Consider the following 17,614-nt stretch of genomic DNA (forward strand, 5'->3'; position numbering starts at 1 on the left):
ATAAACCCAAATTGTCCATGAGTCTACTCCTTGTTAGCGAAAGGAATCTGCTCATTTAAATAGAAGACGATTTGAATTTTATGAAACTATTCATCTGAGTCCTGGATATACTGTGATTTGCACCTGTGGTGTGGTGACATATGGTCACGTCAGCAACTAGACGAGAAATAAAAGTCTGTGGCTATGAATTAATTCTTCACAGACAGCCTGTAGATAATGTCAGGAAAGGAGGGACAACAAAGGTTACAGAATGTGGATCCCATAAAAATACTGTGTGACGAAATCACGCAATGTAGATTTTCCACCAGAGAAGTTAGGTGCAACTAAATTATTAAATGCCTTCTCTGAAGAGCACTTTGAATAGACAGTTCAGAGCCCCATTCATGATGGAAATATATTAGATCTAATGACAACAAATGGACATGACCTCTCTGAGAGTGTCCACATCGAAACTGCTATCAATGAATATCTACCCGTTAGGAAGATCTACATGTTCAGTGAATTAGATAAAGAAGTAGTAGTGTCAAAATCTCAGTGAAGAACTTGAAACTTTTGGTAGAGGGCAGGAGCATGTAGAGGAACTATGGCTTAAGTGTAAAAGAATAGTTGACCATTCACTGTACAGATATGTACCGAGTAAAACAGTTCTTGATGTGAGAGACCTTCCATGGTATGCAGTTACTGTAAAGAAACTGATAAGGAAACAATAGCTACCGTGTAATAGGTATAAAACAAAGCATAGGACTACATATAGTCAGATGTTGAATGAAACACATTTGGCTGTCAAGGGAGCATGAAAACGTCAGTGACTACCGTAGAAAAATACTGCAGAATGGTCTTTCACAAAACCCAATGAAATTCTGGTCGTATTTAAAGGCTGTCAGTGGCACCAAACTTACGTCAGACACTCACAGATGAGCTATGAACTTAAACTATGGAGAGCAAAACAAAGTTAGAAGTGCTTAACTCCATTTTCACATCTTCTTTTAAAAACTAAAACCCAGGTGCATTTCCCACAATTTAATTGTCATATCGCTGGAAAATTTAGTAAAATAGATATTAGTGTATGTGGCATTGAGAAACAGTTGTAATCGTTAAAATTTAACAAAGCCCCATGGCTTGACGGAATCTCTGTTAGATTATATATCCAATTTGGAGCTGAGCTAGCCCCTCTGTTAACTATAATCTGTCATAGATCCCTCAAACAAAAGTCATTCCCAATAACTGGAAGACGGCAGGGGCCACATACAGGGTGTTTCAAAAATGACCGGTATATTTGAAATGGCAATAAAAACTAAACGAGCAGCGATAGAAATACACCGTTTGTTGCAATATGCTTGGGACAACAGTACATTTTCAGGCGGACAAACTTTCGAAATTACAGTAGTTACAATTTTCAACAACAGATGGCGCTGCAAGTGATGTGAAAGATATAGAAGACAACGCAGTCTGTGGGTGCGCCATTCTGTACATCGTCTTTCTGCTGTAAGCGTGTGCTGTTCACAACGTGCAAGTGTGCTGTAGACAACATGGTTTATTCCTTAGAACAGAGGATTTTTCTGGTGTTGGAATTCCACCGCCTAGAACACAGTGTTGTTGCAACAAGACGAAGTTTTCAGCGGAGGTTTAATGTAACCAAAGGACCAAAAAGCGATACAATAAAGAATCTGTTTGAAAAATTTCAATGGACTGGGAACGTGACGGATGAACGTGCTGGAAAGGTAGGGCGACCGCGTATGGCAACCACAGAGGGCAACGCGCAGCTAGTGCAGCAGGTGATCCAACAGCGGCCTCGGGTTTCCGTTTGCCGTGTTGCAGCTGTGGCCCAAATGACGCCAACATCCACATATCGTCTCATGGGCCAGAGTTTACACCTCTATCCATACAAAATTCAAACGCGGCAACCCCTCAGCGCCGCTACCATTGCTGCACGAGAGACATTCGCTAACGATATAGTGCACAGGATTGATGACGGCGATATGCATGTGGGCAGCATTTGGTTTCCTGACGAAGCTTATTTTTACCTGGACGGCTTCGTCAATAAACAGTACTGGCGCATATGGGGAACCGAAAAGCCCCATGTTGCAGTCCCATCGTCCCTGCATCCTCAAAAAGTACTGGTCTGGGCCGCCATTTCTTCCAAAGAAATCATTGGCCCACTTTTCAGATCCGAAACGATTACTGCATCACGCTATCTGGACATTCTTCGTGAATTTGTGGCGGTACAAACTGCCTTAGACGACACTGCGAACACTTCGTGGTTTATGCAAGATGGTGCCCGGCCACATCGCACGGCCGACGTCTTTAATTTCCTGAATGAATATTTCGATGATCGTGTGATTGCTTTGGGCTATCCGAAACATACAGGAGGCGGCGTGGATTGGCCTCCCTATTCGCCAGACATGAACCACTGTGACTTCTTTCTGTGGGGACACTTGAAAGACCAGGTGTACCGCCAGAATCCAGAAACAATTGAACAGCTGAAGCAGTACATCTCATCTGCATGTGAAGCCATCCCGCCAGACACGTTGTCAAAGGTTTCGCGTAATTTCATTCAGAGACTACGCCATATTATTGCTACGCATGGTGGATATGTGGAAAATGTACTATAGAGTTTCCCAGACTGCAGCGCCATCTGTTGTTGAAAATTGTAACTACTGTAATTTCGAAAGTTTGTCTGCCTGAAAATGTACTGTTGTCCCGAGCATATTGCAACAAACGGTGTATTTCTATCGCTGCTCGTTTAGTTTTTATTGCCATTTCAAATATACCGGTCATTTTTGAAACACCCTGTATGTACACAAGAAGAGCAGTAGAATTGATCCACTGAACTACTGTTCAATATCCTTGATATCTATTTGATGTAGAACCTTAGAATATATTCTGAGCTCAAATATATTTCGATATTTTGAACAGAACGACCTCCTCCATGTCAGCCAGCATGAATTTCGAAAATATCAATCATGTGAAACCCAACTCACACTTTTCTCACGTGATATACTGAGAGCTGTGGATCTAGACTGTCAGGCAGATGAAGTATTTCCCAGTTTCCGAAAATCATTTCACTCGGTACCCCATCTACACTTCTTATCAAAAGTACAATCGAATCAGGCATCAATTGAAATTTGTATGTGGACTGAAGATTTCATAACAAGTTATCCTGAATGGAGAATAATGGATAGATGTAGAGGCAACTTTGGGTATACCTCAGCGAAGTTTGTAGAGTCCCTTGCCATTCATGTTGTATATTAATGACCTTGCAGACGATTTTAGTAGTAACATTAGACTTTTCACAGATAATGAAGCTATTTGCAACAACGCTCAGCCTGAAAGAAACTGCACAAACATTCAGTCAGATTTCGATAAGGGCGTTTAAAGATTGGCATGTCGCTGTAAATGTTCATAAATGTAAAACTGTACGCTTCACAAACGGAACAAAATCTATCATTCTATGACTGTAATATTACTGAATCCAAACAGGAAACGGCAAACTCATACCAATGCTGGGTGTAAAACTTGTAGGGAATTTGCAACAATTCTCTTTTTCTTTGATCTCAGGTGCACATCTTTAATGGGATAAGGCTGAAGAATAAACGAGAATTGTTTTAAATGTCAGCTCAGTTGCTGATTCTCTTGTGATGAATATCTCTGCTATAGTGATTTTGTAGCATCATTAAATGAGTCAATACCACAGGCGAAGTCGTGGGTAAAGCAGCTAGCACACTAGAGTCTATTAGTAGGGAAATACATTCAGTCTACAAATGAGATTGCTTACAAATAACTCATGTGACATGTCCTACACTAATGTTTATGTGCGTCAGACTCATACCAGATAGGATTGAAAGGGAATATTGAATGTATACAGAGGAGAGCAGAACCAAAGAACACAGGTTTGTTTATCCTGTGGAAGAGTGTTACAGAGATGCAAAAAGAACAGAAATGGCAGATTCTTGAAGATAGATGGAAATTATCCTGAGAAAGCTCATTTATAATGTTTCAGAAATCATCCTTGTTATGACTCTAGGAATATACTACAACCCCATACATGTCACTCCCATAGGGACTGAGAGGATAAGATTAGGCTAGTTGCAGTAAGTGGTCTCTCAGACCATGACGCTCTATTTACCTCTGATATTGCCTACACCGATTATGTCACAAACCTTACTCTGAGCTATGTGTCACATAAACCTTTGTCTTTGATGTGAAAACGAAAAATTGTAATTGTTACCATCCATTGTCTCAAATTTATTAGAAATTTACTATTAATGTAAGTATATTTTGCATACCTCTGATATCTTATTTTATGAAAGATTGTTGTTTTGTTTCTAGCATATTACTAGTAGATATAAACAATGTAAACAATCACTGTTCAGTAGAATATTAATGTTTTTATTTCAGTTTGAATGAAAATGTCGAAAGAGACCCTGAATGTAAATGTGTCACCCCAAATGTCAGCTGATGGTCCAGTTAGCGTAACAACAAGCAGCTCTGGTGATGATGACTATGGTTCATATGACCCCTTTGTTCCTGAGAGTGATGATCTGTCGTCTTATAATCATAATGATGAAAATGAAAGTGAAAATGGTGAATACCATGGCAGTGGGAGTCCAACTTCTGGTGCAACAGAAGAAGAAAACAGTAAATTTTTCTGAGGGAAAAATAAGTGTTTCACATGGAACTCACAGGAACCATACAATCATGGTGAAGTGAGGGAAAGTAATGTTATAAAATTATAACTGACATCACTAAAAGGCAGCACCCTGAGTCTGAATAAGAATTCTCTGTCCCGTGAAGTGTGGCGATTACTAGTCAATGATGAGATGATTATCGATATTGTTAGGGACACAAATACAGAGCTAGAAGTATTCAGAAGGAAACTGAAAATTGTTGAGGACCATCGTACAAAGGCACTGATTTTAATTAAATAGAATCTGTAATAGAGTTGATGAGACTATGGGCCATTTTTAAATCTGGATAAGAGAATCTCCAGTCACCAATCTCTATGGACACCACTGGCTGCCCAGTTCTACATGGGGTTATGTCCTTGGAAAGATGTCAAGTCCTTGTATTGCCTTTGCGATTTGATAACTCATCTACTCGAAAAGAAAGAGAAAAAGACGATCCAGCTGCAGCAGTCTCTGTTGTTTTCAACAAATTGATCTGAAATTGCCAGAAAGTATACAATATATTGGAGCACATGCTTGTGTAAGTGAAGCACTAATTCCTTTCAGAGGCAGGTGTCAGTTGCGAATGCTCATGCCAAATTAAGCAGCCAATTATGGAATAAGACTCACGTGTATTACTGATGTTCATAATACATATCTTCTAAATTCATACATATACTTGGGGAAGGACAGTAATGGAAAGACATTGTCAATTCTAAGAGAAAATGTTGAGCAAGCCAACACAATCTGTAGTGTGTGTTGCTGCACCAATAACAGGAACTAATCGTAACATGATGGCAGACTACTGGTTCTCATCTCTTTATATGGCGTCTGAATTGGCAAGCAGGAAACTCACCTACACTGGAACTCTAAACAAGAGTACAAAACAGGTCTACAAAGAGTTTCCTCCTAAGAAAATTAGAGAAGTTGTCTCTTCAATGCATGGCTTTGCCAGTAATGTAACACTGTTGTTTTCTGTAATGCCACCAAATCTCGTGTTGACATAATGGATATAAATGTGCAAACCCATGACAAGAAGGATACATGTTCCAAATTTATCAGCTGAAGTGAGGAAAATAGTAACAGACACTTTCACACAACAAGATGCAGAAATGAACACAGACCACAGAGCAGACAGACTTGAAAAAAGAAAGATGTGCCACTTTTGCCCATATGAAAAAGGCAGGAAAACTAATTACAAATGCATCAATTGTAGGGCACCAAATTGCTTTGAGTGTTCTCAGAAGTTGTGTAAAGAATATGTAATGAAATCGTAACTTTTTTCTTGGTGAGAATGCAAATTTTCGCTACAGTACTGAGTGTACTTCTTGCAGAAACACACATACACACACACACACACACACACACACACACACATATATATATATATATATATATATATATATATATATATATATATATATATATATATATATATATATATATATATATATATGTAGCGAAAATGTGCAATTCAAATCAGATAAAAATTATAAGGTCTGGCCACTGATGTAGCCAATAATGTGACAAAATTTATGGTACCATTTGAGGGTAACAGTCACTCTTCCTGTACACCACGTGTGAATGGAATAGGAAGAAGCGCTAAAGACTTGCATAATGGGACGCACCCTCTGCAATGCACTTTGCAGTAGTTCACAGATCATGGATGTAGATGAAGATGTATGTGAGATGGAATTCAAATGCGCAGAATCTGAAGAAATATAAGATGCAAGTGAATTAATTAGTAATCCTCGATCAAATGAGAATGTAGTTAAATTTCCTACTGATCAGACTGAGACTAGCAATCAAGAATGCTCTGCTGAATTACGAAATGGCTGTCGACTTCTTAAAATACATCCACAAGAGTGATTTAATGATTACAAATTGGGTTACTGGACGATCAATCACATGGAACAAATGCATTGGTTCACCTGATGAAAACAGTCAAAGAAGAGCTTACACCAACAAACTTCAGCGCAGTTATAGAAAGCTGTGATTCTAATAAATGGTTTAATTCAATGAAATAAGAAAAGCAGGCCTTCGAAGAAAATGATACCTGATACTTGGTAGAGACACAGTCTAACATGTGAGACTGTGGTTTGAATCACTGTCTAACGTAACAGTCCTGACACTCACTGTTGTAAAAGTTGTTACCATTTGACAGCTGGAGCGACACTAGCCCTCCAAGCGGCGAGAAAGGAGAACTTCAAATGCATCGAAGAGCAGTGTTTGTCTTGCATCTTTTTCCTACGTGATTTACGAAATATTCGAATTAGTTTTTTGCCTCCAAGAGTTTGTGTAATACCAGGAGGCATAGATGTTTGTAAAAATGATTCTAAAGTAAGCACAAGTAGTGATAAAACTCATGAATACAGTAGCAAGTTACGATAAATTCCTGAAGAAACACTTGTGACGTTGGACAGAACTGCAGCTTACCACACTGATATCAACGGAATATAACCACATAGATTCACACATAAGAAGCATAGACATGTACCTCTACATGCAAAAGGGATCAACGACCCATTTGTCGTTCCATAGGCCTATTGTGTTTTAGACATGCCACCTCTCGACACAAGTACGACCTTCATCTTTATATTATTCTAAGTGGGACAAGCAACCGCCAAATAGTGGGAGAAATATACTGTGAGTGTAAACTCCAAGTCCTCGAAGCCAATAAAATTTTCAGAAGTGCTGTCATATGTTAAATTTGTCATTAGAGACTTGTCATCCAATGACGTATGCACTAGATTAGATTAGATTAGTACTTGTTCCATAAATCATGAATATGACACTTTGTAATGATGTGGACCGTGTCAGGTTAATGAAAGGTGTCTATACAAGATATTACATTACACAAAATATTATGACACTTAATATTTTTTTTTGTTTGAGTTGGCGAAATTACCCACTTACTATATCCAAAAATTCATCTAATGAGTAGAAGGAGTTGCCATTAAGAAATTCTTTTAATTTCCTTTTAAATGCTATATGGCTATCTGTCAGACTTTTGATGCTATTAGGTAAGTGACCAAAGACTTTTGTGGCAGCTAATTTACCGCCTTCGGAGCCAAAGTTAGATTTAACCTTGAGTAGTGAAGATCATCCTTTCTGCTCGTGTTGTAGGCATGTACGCTGCTATTGCTTTTGAATTCGTTCAGACTGTTAATAACAAATTTCATAAGTGAATATATATATTGTGAGGCTACAGTGAAGATCTCTAGCTCTTTAAATAAGTGTCTGCAGGATGATCTTGGATGAGCTCCAGCAATTATTCTGATTAAATGCTTTTGTGCAATAAACACTCTTTTACTCAATGATGATTTACCCCAGAATATGATGCCATACGAAAGCAGAGAATGAAAATAGGTGTGGTAAGCTAATTTACCGAGATGCAAATCGCCAAAATTTGCAATGACCCTAATAGCATAAGTAGCTGAACTCAAAAGTTTCAGCAGATTCTCAGTGTGTTTTTTCCAATTCAACCCCTCATCAATGCATGCACCTAGAAATTTTGAATATTCTATCTTAGCTACTGATTTCTGATCGAAACCGATATTTATTAATGGTGTCATTCCATTTACTGTGTGGAACTGTATATACTGTGTTTTGTCAAAGTTTAGTGAGAGCCCATTTGCAGAGAACCACTTAATGATTTTCTGAAAAACATCGTTGACAGTTTCACCAGTTAATTCTTGTGTATTGGGTGTGATAGCTATACTTGTATCATCAGCAAAAAGTACCAGCTTTGCATTTTCGTAGATATAGAATGGCAAGTCATTAATAAGAACAGCAGAGGACCCAAGACCGAACCTTGCGGCACCACATTGTTGATTGTTCCCCAGTTTGAGAAATCACCAGCGTTTTGCATGTTATATGAATTTCTTATTTCAATTTTCTGCACTCTTCCAGTTAGGCATAATTTAAACCATTTGAGCACTGTCCCATTCATACCATAGTACTTGAGCTTATCTAGAAGTATTCCATGATTTACACAATCAAAAGCCTTTGAGCGATCACACAAAATCCCAAAGGGTGACTTCTGGTTACTCAGAGCACTTAATATTTCATTAGTGAAACTATATATAGCATTTTCCGTTGAAAAACCCTTCTGGAAACCAAACTGACATTTTGTGAAAACTTCATTTTAATAAAGGTGTGAAGCTACTCTACAATACATTACTTTTTCAAGAATTTTGGATAAGGCAGCCAGAAGAGAGATTGGGTGGTAGTTGTTGACATCAGACGTATCCCCTTTTTTATGCAGTGGTTTAACAATGGCATACTTCACTCTATCTGGGAAAATACCCTGCTTCAGAGAGGTATTACATATGTGGCTAAGAATCCCAATTATTTCTTGGGAACAAGTTTTTATTATCCAGCTGGAAATGTCATCTATACCAAGTGAACTTTTATTCTTGAGAGAGTTTGTAATCTTCCTAATTTCAGAAGGATAGCGGGCGGAATTTCAATTGTATCAAATGGTGTGGGTAAGGGCTCTTCCATTAACTGCCTTGCTTCTTCTAGTGAACATTTAGGTCTTATTTTCTGTACAACATTTAAAAAATGATTATTCAAAATGTTTTCGGCTTCCGGCTTCTTGTTTGTCAAGTTTCCATTCGCTTTGATGGTAATGCCATCATTCTATACTCTTGGTTGCCCTGTCTCCCTTGTAATAATATTCCAAATTGTTTTGATTTTGTTATTAGAGGTATTAATCTCAGACATGATGCACATGCTTCTCGACTTTTTAATAACCTTTCTTAATGTAGCACAGTAATTTTTATAATATTTGGCTGTTTCTGGGTTATTACTCTTTCTTGTTGAGTTCCCTTTTGGGGTTACAAGATATTTTTATTCCTTTAGTAAGCCAAGGTTTTTTGAATGGTTTCTTATAATTAGCTTTAACTACTTTCTTGGGGAAACAGTTTTCAAATTATCTTACAAGTGTATCATGAAATAAGTTATATTTTAAATTAGCATTGGGTTCCTTGTACACCTCATCCCAGTGTAACTGATGAAGATTTTCTCTGAAATTTCTAATTGTTCAGTCATTAATTGAATGCACAACTTTGGAGGGTAGTTCTGAATTACTGAATGCAGCTATGTCATATACTGTAACTAGCTGAGCACCATGATCAGAAAGGCCATTCTCAACAGGACAAGAATTTATGTTTTTAAACTTATCTTGGTCTATAAAATTGTTATCTATCAATGTGCTGCTGTCCTTTACTACCCAAGTAGGAAAATTAATGACAGATGTCAAATTGAAAGAATCAAGCAAGACTTCCAGGTCATTCTTCCTATTACACTCTTTCAGTGTTCCAACATTGAAGTCCCCACAAATAATAATTTGCTTTCCCCTATCTGCAAGATAGCACAACAAGGCATCCAAGTTTTCCAGGAATAAATGAAAGTTTCCTGAAGGGGACCTATGTACTGATACAATTATAAAAGAGCCCTCCTTCAATTTAAGTTGACAGGCACATGCTTCTATATGTTGCTCCAGACAAAACGTTTTTGTTACGTTTTCCATATCAGACACAATGTGATGCTCAGACAGGCATAGTGTATCTATTACATTATCAAATTCAGTGTCATCTAAACAAACCAGGAGCTCATCTATTTTATTCTTCAATCCCGGAATATTTTGGTTAAAAATGATTTTTTACTTTACTTTTGTGAGAATCTACTTTTTTCTTTAATCCACCAATATTTTGGTTAAATGTGATAACATTATTATTTACTTTCCTTTTGTGAGAATTTTGTGAGTTTTGGACCTCTTTAGCACCTACCTGCCTGAACTTCTCATTGGACTTCGGTATTAGTCTGAAAAAGAGGTACATCCATGAGTTCTACATCTACATACATACTCCGCAATCCACCAAACTGTGCGTGGCGGAGGGTACCTCGTACCACCACTAGCATCTTCTCTCCCTGTTCTACTCCCAAACAAAACGAGGGAAAAATGACTGCCTATATGCCTTTTTACGAGCCCTAATCTCTCTTATCTTATCTTTGTGGTCTTTCCGCGAAATGTAAGTTGGCAGCAGTAAAATTGTACTGCAGTCAGCCTCAAATGCTGGTTCTCTAAATTTCCTCAGTAGCGATTCACGAAAAGAACGCCTCCTGTCCTCTAGAGACTCCCACCCGATTTCCTGAAGCATTTCCGTAACACTCGCGTGATGATCAAACCTAAAAGTAACAAATCTAGCAGCCCGCCTCTGAATTGCTTCTATGTCCTCCCTCAATCCGACCTGACAGGGATCCCAAATGCTCGAGCGGTACTCAAGAATAGGTCGTATTAGTGTTTTATAAGCGGTCTCCTTTACAGATGAACCATATTTTCCCAAAATTCTACCAATGTACCGAAGACGACTTCCTCACAACTGCCGTTACATGCTTGTCCCACCTCATACCGTTCTGCAATGTTATGCCCAAATATTTAATCGACGTGACTGTGTCAAGTGCTACACTACTAATGGAGTGTTCAGGCATTACGGGATTCTTTTTCCTATTCATCTGCATTAATTTACATTTGTCTATATTTAGAGTTAGGTGCCATTCTTTACACCAACCACAAATCCTGTACAAGTCATCTTGTATCATCCTACAGCCACTAGTATCCCCCCCCTTATGGACTTCGCTAACAACCCTGCCAGTTTACCCTTCCCTCTCCTATTGAGGTGTAGGCCATGCCTTGTGGAATCCCCCCCGTCAATAGCGTCGACAGGAATCAATCAAATGTCTGACAGAGTGGCCATCCTACGCAACTGTTCCAACTCCATATTTACCCTAATGCAGAGCGGTTCAGCTGAGGCTGATCATGCCGCACGATAGCAGGCACCAACCCAACTTTGGTATGGGTCATTGCCTAGGCTATTTTCACCAGGTCACAGTCAACACTGTAGCCCTGATCCCTATCAGTAGTGTTTCCCAGTCCACCCACTATCATCACATGATCCTGCTTTGTGAAACCCTTGCACAAGGAACCTATATCCTCTACCACCTGGCTAAGACATGCACTTGGCTTGAAAAAGTTTGACCTGGTACCTGTCACCTAATTTTTCCTGCAAAATCTGGCCCACATCTCTTCCATGGCTGCTACCTGGCAACAGAACTTTCCTCTTACCTTCCACTTTTTTTGAAACAGTTGGTTTCCTAGTGAGATTCTGTTGCATCTTTACTACATCTACTTCTACTGGAGCCTCTTCCTTTCGTAACTGTGGTAGCAAGGCAAATGTATTGGTTGTGCCAATTGGGGAACTGTCAGACACTGTCCTCTTTCTGTGGCCCCTGTTCCGAGCTACCACTTCCCAGCGTTGTTTACCTTCCTCCCTCGCTCTGTCCAAATCAGTCTGAAGGGCTCTAATTTTCTCCTCCTGTTCAGCTATAATCCCATCTCTTGAGCAAACCCTGCAAAAGAATGGAAGAGTCTCGTTTGTTTCCCCATAATCACCGGTTTAAGAGTATCGGAAAAATGCTGTACCTTCTGCTTTACAAGGTGAAACATATTGTCACTTTTCCCACATTTTATTTGTACGCCTTTCACATACGTCTGTAATATATTATTTGACCGAAACATAAAACATTCTGACAAAACTTGTATGCCTGAGTGCTGTAATATAACGAATTTGGAGCAAACAGCTTATTTTTGTCTTTCAATCTTGCAGATGGCATGCTAATCTGGTTTAACAACAAGCCAAAGGCATCATTTTTTTTAAAAAAAAATATTGTGATTCCTATAGTCTTCAAAATTTAGTTGTCCTTCTTCACTTGATCCTTCTGATACAGTTTCTGTTGCTGTCTATACTTGTGCTTGTCTTTTCTTGTGCCATGACAGTTTTGAACGAAGTCTAGCGATCTGCACAGTCTGATACTCAACAAGCTTTTTCTAAACACGAATAACTGCACCTATTTTTACCACTTCATCGTCAAAGCAGGTCTGTGTTGACGATTCAGATGAATCTGGTACTGATAGAATGACAGTTGAACTGACTGCTTCTGTGTCAGAGGAGTGTTTTACAGGTATAGACGGATTGTCGAACCTTTGTGGAATCTCCTCTTCATTGTCAGTTGAGGTGGCATATTTGGAATGTCAAACAATGTGATCAACTGCATTCCACATCAGTTTATTGTTGTCTGCATTCATGAACTGTTTTGTTGGTCATGTAGCCGACAAAACGCAACATTATTATAAGGGTAAACATGGCCTTTTTCCATAAGATCTTCTCGTCTGCTATTCACTAGCCATTTTCTAATCCTAAAACGAAACATTAATCATCAATATAGAGTTTAGTAACATGGTGGTGTATACCTCTCAAGGTCCTTAGGAAACCTAAAAAAAAGATTTGGTATCTTCTTCTTGTTGTTGCTGCAATTTATTTCTCTTCGCTACGCTCCCATTTGTAAAAACTATTGTACAAGCCAAAGTAAACTACTACTATTTGCTTTCGCTTTCACGATCGCGCTGAACTCAACAGTTTAACTTCGTGGCCGCTTGACATGCTGCTGGCGCAGTAGGCAACAAAATCGGGGCATTGTGTCGTGTCTGTCATGTTCGATTGTGGTAGAACTGCCTGGTGAACATGAAATCGGAAACACGATATTTCGTCTAAAATACAAAAACCTAATACGTCGATTGATCGATATCTAGCTCAAACTCGCTAGTCGCTTGGTTGTTGGCGGTATGTTTCAAGTCGTGGACTTGGTAATGAAGAAAATTTAGCACAGTTACTCGTTATGACACTATTCGCACCTTAACAGTTCTCGCAACTGAAAAAAACTTGACGTTGGGCAATTCGACATTAGAAATGTATTTTTGTGTGGCGACTTTGACACAGAAATATGTTTGACTCAACCAGAAGATTTCGATGACGGGTCATTTCTTGTTTATCGCCTCAATAATTCATTAAATGGACTTCAGCAGTCATCGCATTGCTGAAATAATATGTTTGACTCAGTCTTGAAGCATACTGGACTTTTCGTTTGGTAGCAGACCGTTACACTTACATTCGATAGACCAAAACAGGAAAATTGTTGAGTGCCATTTCCGTCGATGGTAATCACATCGCAGGGTCGATTCAAAAACTGTACTGAATTTGTTTTTGACTTGTTGTGTCAGAATTGAACATTTACAGTGTGTTGTTTGGACACAGCACTGTACCCTGGTGTTCAGTTCTAGGATCATGACTTGTCGCACATGTTATAATTGTCTTGATCTCGCTTATGCTGTTTCAGAAGTTGCTCGATTGATAGCCAAAGCCACTTCTAACTGGAACTCCGTTAAACACATTTTCTAAGCGCATCGAAGTACATTATTATTTAGTGCATGAACTCTAGCAAAATGTTTATATCAGTGTGGAATGTATGTGTTCCAAACATCAACTTGGGACTTGTTTATAAAGCCTTTAAAGTGAAACAAATTTAAAGCAGTGTATACTGAGATAGGACTTCGAGTAGTGTGTTTTGTCCATATATTATATTGTGCATCACAATTCGATTGGGGTGAAGTTTAAATGAAATAAATCGAACTTTATTGTGTTTGTCGGTGCCTCCTACTGTGGTACATAGTTTTGTGCTCCTTGGAACGTCTGTATTATGAGAGAGTCTATTATCTGTTTTCCTGTTTATGCTTCAAAGCGTTATGGTCTATTGTTTGTTGTGTGTCCAGTACAGAAAATGCACCATTTTCTTAAGTATCCTGTTACATTCTTGCTACAAAATATATCACCATGAGATGATGTCACACTCTGATAAGTTGCAAATACTAGCTAACAGATATTTCTGACTGGGTGAGCTATGTCAGTGCAACCTAGAGACATGTTCTCTACTGTAAAGATGATTACTTGTCAGGACCGAAGTTTAGTGCTTTTGTTAATCAAACTGACAAGAAGTTAGTGAAGTGGTATTGTTAACATTTTCAACTAGCCTTCCTCGATTATTCCATGTTACATGACAGTAATGCTTGTAGACACAGAAAATTTTGACCAAACCCAACAGTCTGTGGTAAGTATGGTTTACATTTGTGCTTCCTTTGGCTTTAAATTTTGTGAAAGTATTAATAATGTGATGTTGAGATTGGCAACATAAAGTGCACACAGTATAAAAAGAGTTCCTGTTTAGAATAGGGATTGTAAACACTTTATTATGTTTACAGGTACCATACCTGAACTACACTTTGTCACTTGATGTTGAGATAATTCAAAATATCATTGATAGTAGAACTGTAGAAGTTGTCACAGCTCCAATAGAGCATCTTCGTCAGAAGAAAGGTTAGTTTGAAGTTTCTGAACGAAATTAAGTGTGAAAACTCATCCACTCAGCAGCTTTCATTACCAGAAATAAGTTTTATGCTGTGAATTAAATTGCTAGTAATCGGTAGAAAAGGTTAATAATCTGCATGATTCTCTAGATTCTATTCCCATTCTTTTATCGATTTATTTGTTTTTCAATAGACCATTCAGGGCAATAGTACTGGATGTCTTAGTCATTAGAGAAATAATACATACACATGTAAAACATTAACAAAGTGAGATAAGTTAAGGGGGGTGGGGAGGGGCAGAGCAGGAAATCTTCTGTAGCCTACTGAAAGGAAATATCTAAACATTCACCTTAGTAATTTTGGGAAAACCCAAGTTAGGATGGCCAGACAGGGATTAAACCCCACACCTCCTGAATATGAGCCGACTGTATTAAGACTGGCACAGGCACCTTGCTCAGAACATTATTAGAAAGGTAATGACATATACCTAGTCCACACTGTGATTGCAGCATTCACAGGAAGTGAATCAATATAACAAGAATACGAAATTTTGAAAATAAAAACACTACTTAAAAAGTGAAAACACATGAACGTATTATAACACTGCTAAAAAGTACAGCATGCACAATAAGTAAATTAATGACATTACTAAAACATGAAAGTTTGATATAAAATACTCTTGAAAAAATAAAAACACACAAACAGTATATAACATTGCTGAAAAGTATGGCACAAAAACAAATAGAAAACCTGCTAATACCTATGTCCATCATAACTACACTAACTTCAGATTCCTTATCATGGTAGTTGTATAGCACTGCATAAGAAACAGAGGCAACAGGAAACCAAAAGCAGAAACATTACTTTGCAAAGACAACCAGCATAGATGGTACATCAGTTAAGAGTCAAAATACATCAACAATAAAGGAGTCCTAATAATCCTGTAAGCTAATATATTCATTACATTGTAAAAATTCTTCTCAACAAGAAATGATTTAAAGTCTGCTCTTAAAGCTGTTTCCCTCTCCAATATATATTAATCTATGCAGACAATGCATTGTAAATAATACCACCAAAATGGCTCACCTGCATTTGAGCACAAATTGTTGTAACTTGTTCTGTATAGGACGACTCACAGTTGTGAATATTATAGCTGTGGTAATGAGAGTTTGTTTCCAGGTCACAAAGTCCAGCACTTGTCAACAACACACATTTGTATATGTACAAGGAGGGTGCAGTAAGTGAACACAACTTTTTGAATAGGGGCGGGCAGTGAGTCCTTGCAGAACTACATGAAAAAATTTGAATATCTATTTTCTGTAATGTAAAAATTTCATTTAGTTGACTATTAAGTTTACCCCAGAAAACCATCCTGTAAGCTGGAAGAGACCGGAACTAACCAAAATGAGCCCTTCGAGCACTGTCTGAGGCGAAATGGTCTTTCCAGTTTGTCTTGAACAGCATACATTCCTAATAGTTTTGTGCGTCATACCTTTTCTACCTCATTTCCGCCCAGTACCGGATGGAGATCTTGATTTATATTCATCTTTCCAAATTATATGTAATTTTTTTTCTTCACATTAAGAGTCAACCTGTTGGCACTTAATCATAAATGCAAGGACTTGAGGAGTTATCAGTTGTGGACATAGATTCCTTCACGTCTCTCACTATGACACTAGTGTCATCCGCAAACAGCATGATCTTGTCTGCAGTTTATGAGGTGTTTGTCATTTATATGGATAAGGAAGAGAACGGCGCCTAACACACTATCCTGGTGTACACCTATCTGAACGTCCCTTGCATCACGTACTAATCTGACTTATGATTGGTTTGAGCTGATATGAGCTCCACGGTCTGTGATCTGTCTTGGAAATATGATTGAAACCACTTGCTTTCTATTCCTTCTAACTCCATTGCTTCCAGCTTATGTAAAAGATTTTTATTGTTGTTATCCAAGTTTTGGCATTAGGGAAGTGTTCGATTCCACCTGTCTGCTGTGACCCATGCTGTCATCAAAAAACAACAAAAAGAGAGAGAGAGAGAGAAACTAACAGGATAGCCATGGGAAATAGGGGGCTTAGGGCAGGACAGGCACAAGCTGAATTTACAGCAATATGAAAAACACTGCCATCACAAAACAAATAGTATCCACAAAAACAAACACACAAAGTTTTCAACATATGATATAATACTAAAAACATGAAAACCGTAGGAATCTTAAATTTCACTTCACTTCTATAGATCAAACAAAGCGCTTGATACCAAAAATCTAACACATGCAACTCCAAAATGTGGTATGGCAAAATTCCATCCACTTGTATAGCTCAAACAAAGCAAACAATACCAAAATGCCACACACAAATCAAATCCCCAAAACTCCCAGATTCAGTTTGCCAATTAAAATAAACACAAAAAACTACATACCAAAACAAAGAAACCATAAATAATGCATTAAAAAAATTACACTTATCAACCAGCTGCTGGAAAATACAACCAAGTTGACCATCACTCCCCGCCCCCTGCCCAAATTACACACACATACACACAAGAAAATCCCTTGGAAAACAAAACAAAGTAACTCCTCAAAATAATAAAAAAAAAAAAAAAGTGTAAGTAAAACAATCTCATTTTAATTGAATCGACTGTGTGTTCTTGGAGACACATTGTAAATTAACTACACAAACAC

This window comes from Schistocerca nitens, chromosome 2, assembly GCF_023898315.1.
Source record: "Schistocerca nitens isolate TAMUIC-IGC-003100 chromosome 2, iqSchNite1.1, whole genome shotgun sequence".
Taxonomy (NCBI): domain Eukaryota; kingdom Metazoa; phylum Arthropoda; class Insecta; order Orthoptera; family Acrididae; genus Schistocerca; species Schistocerca nitens.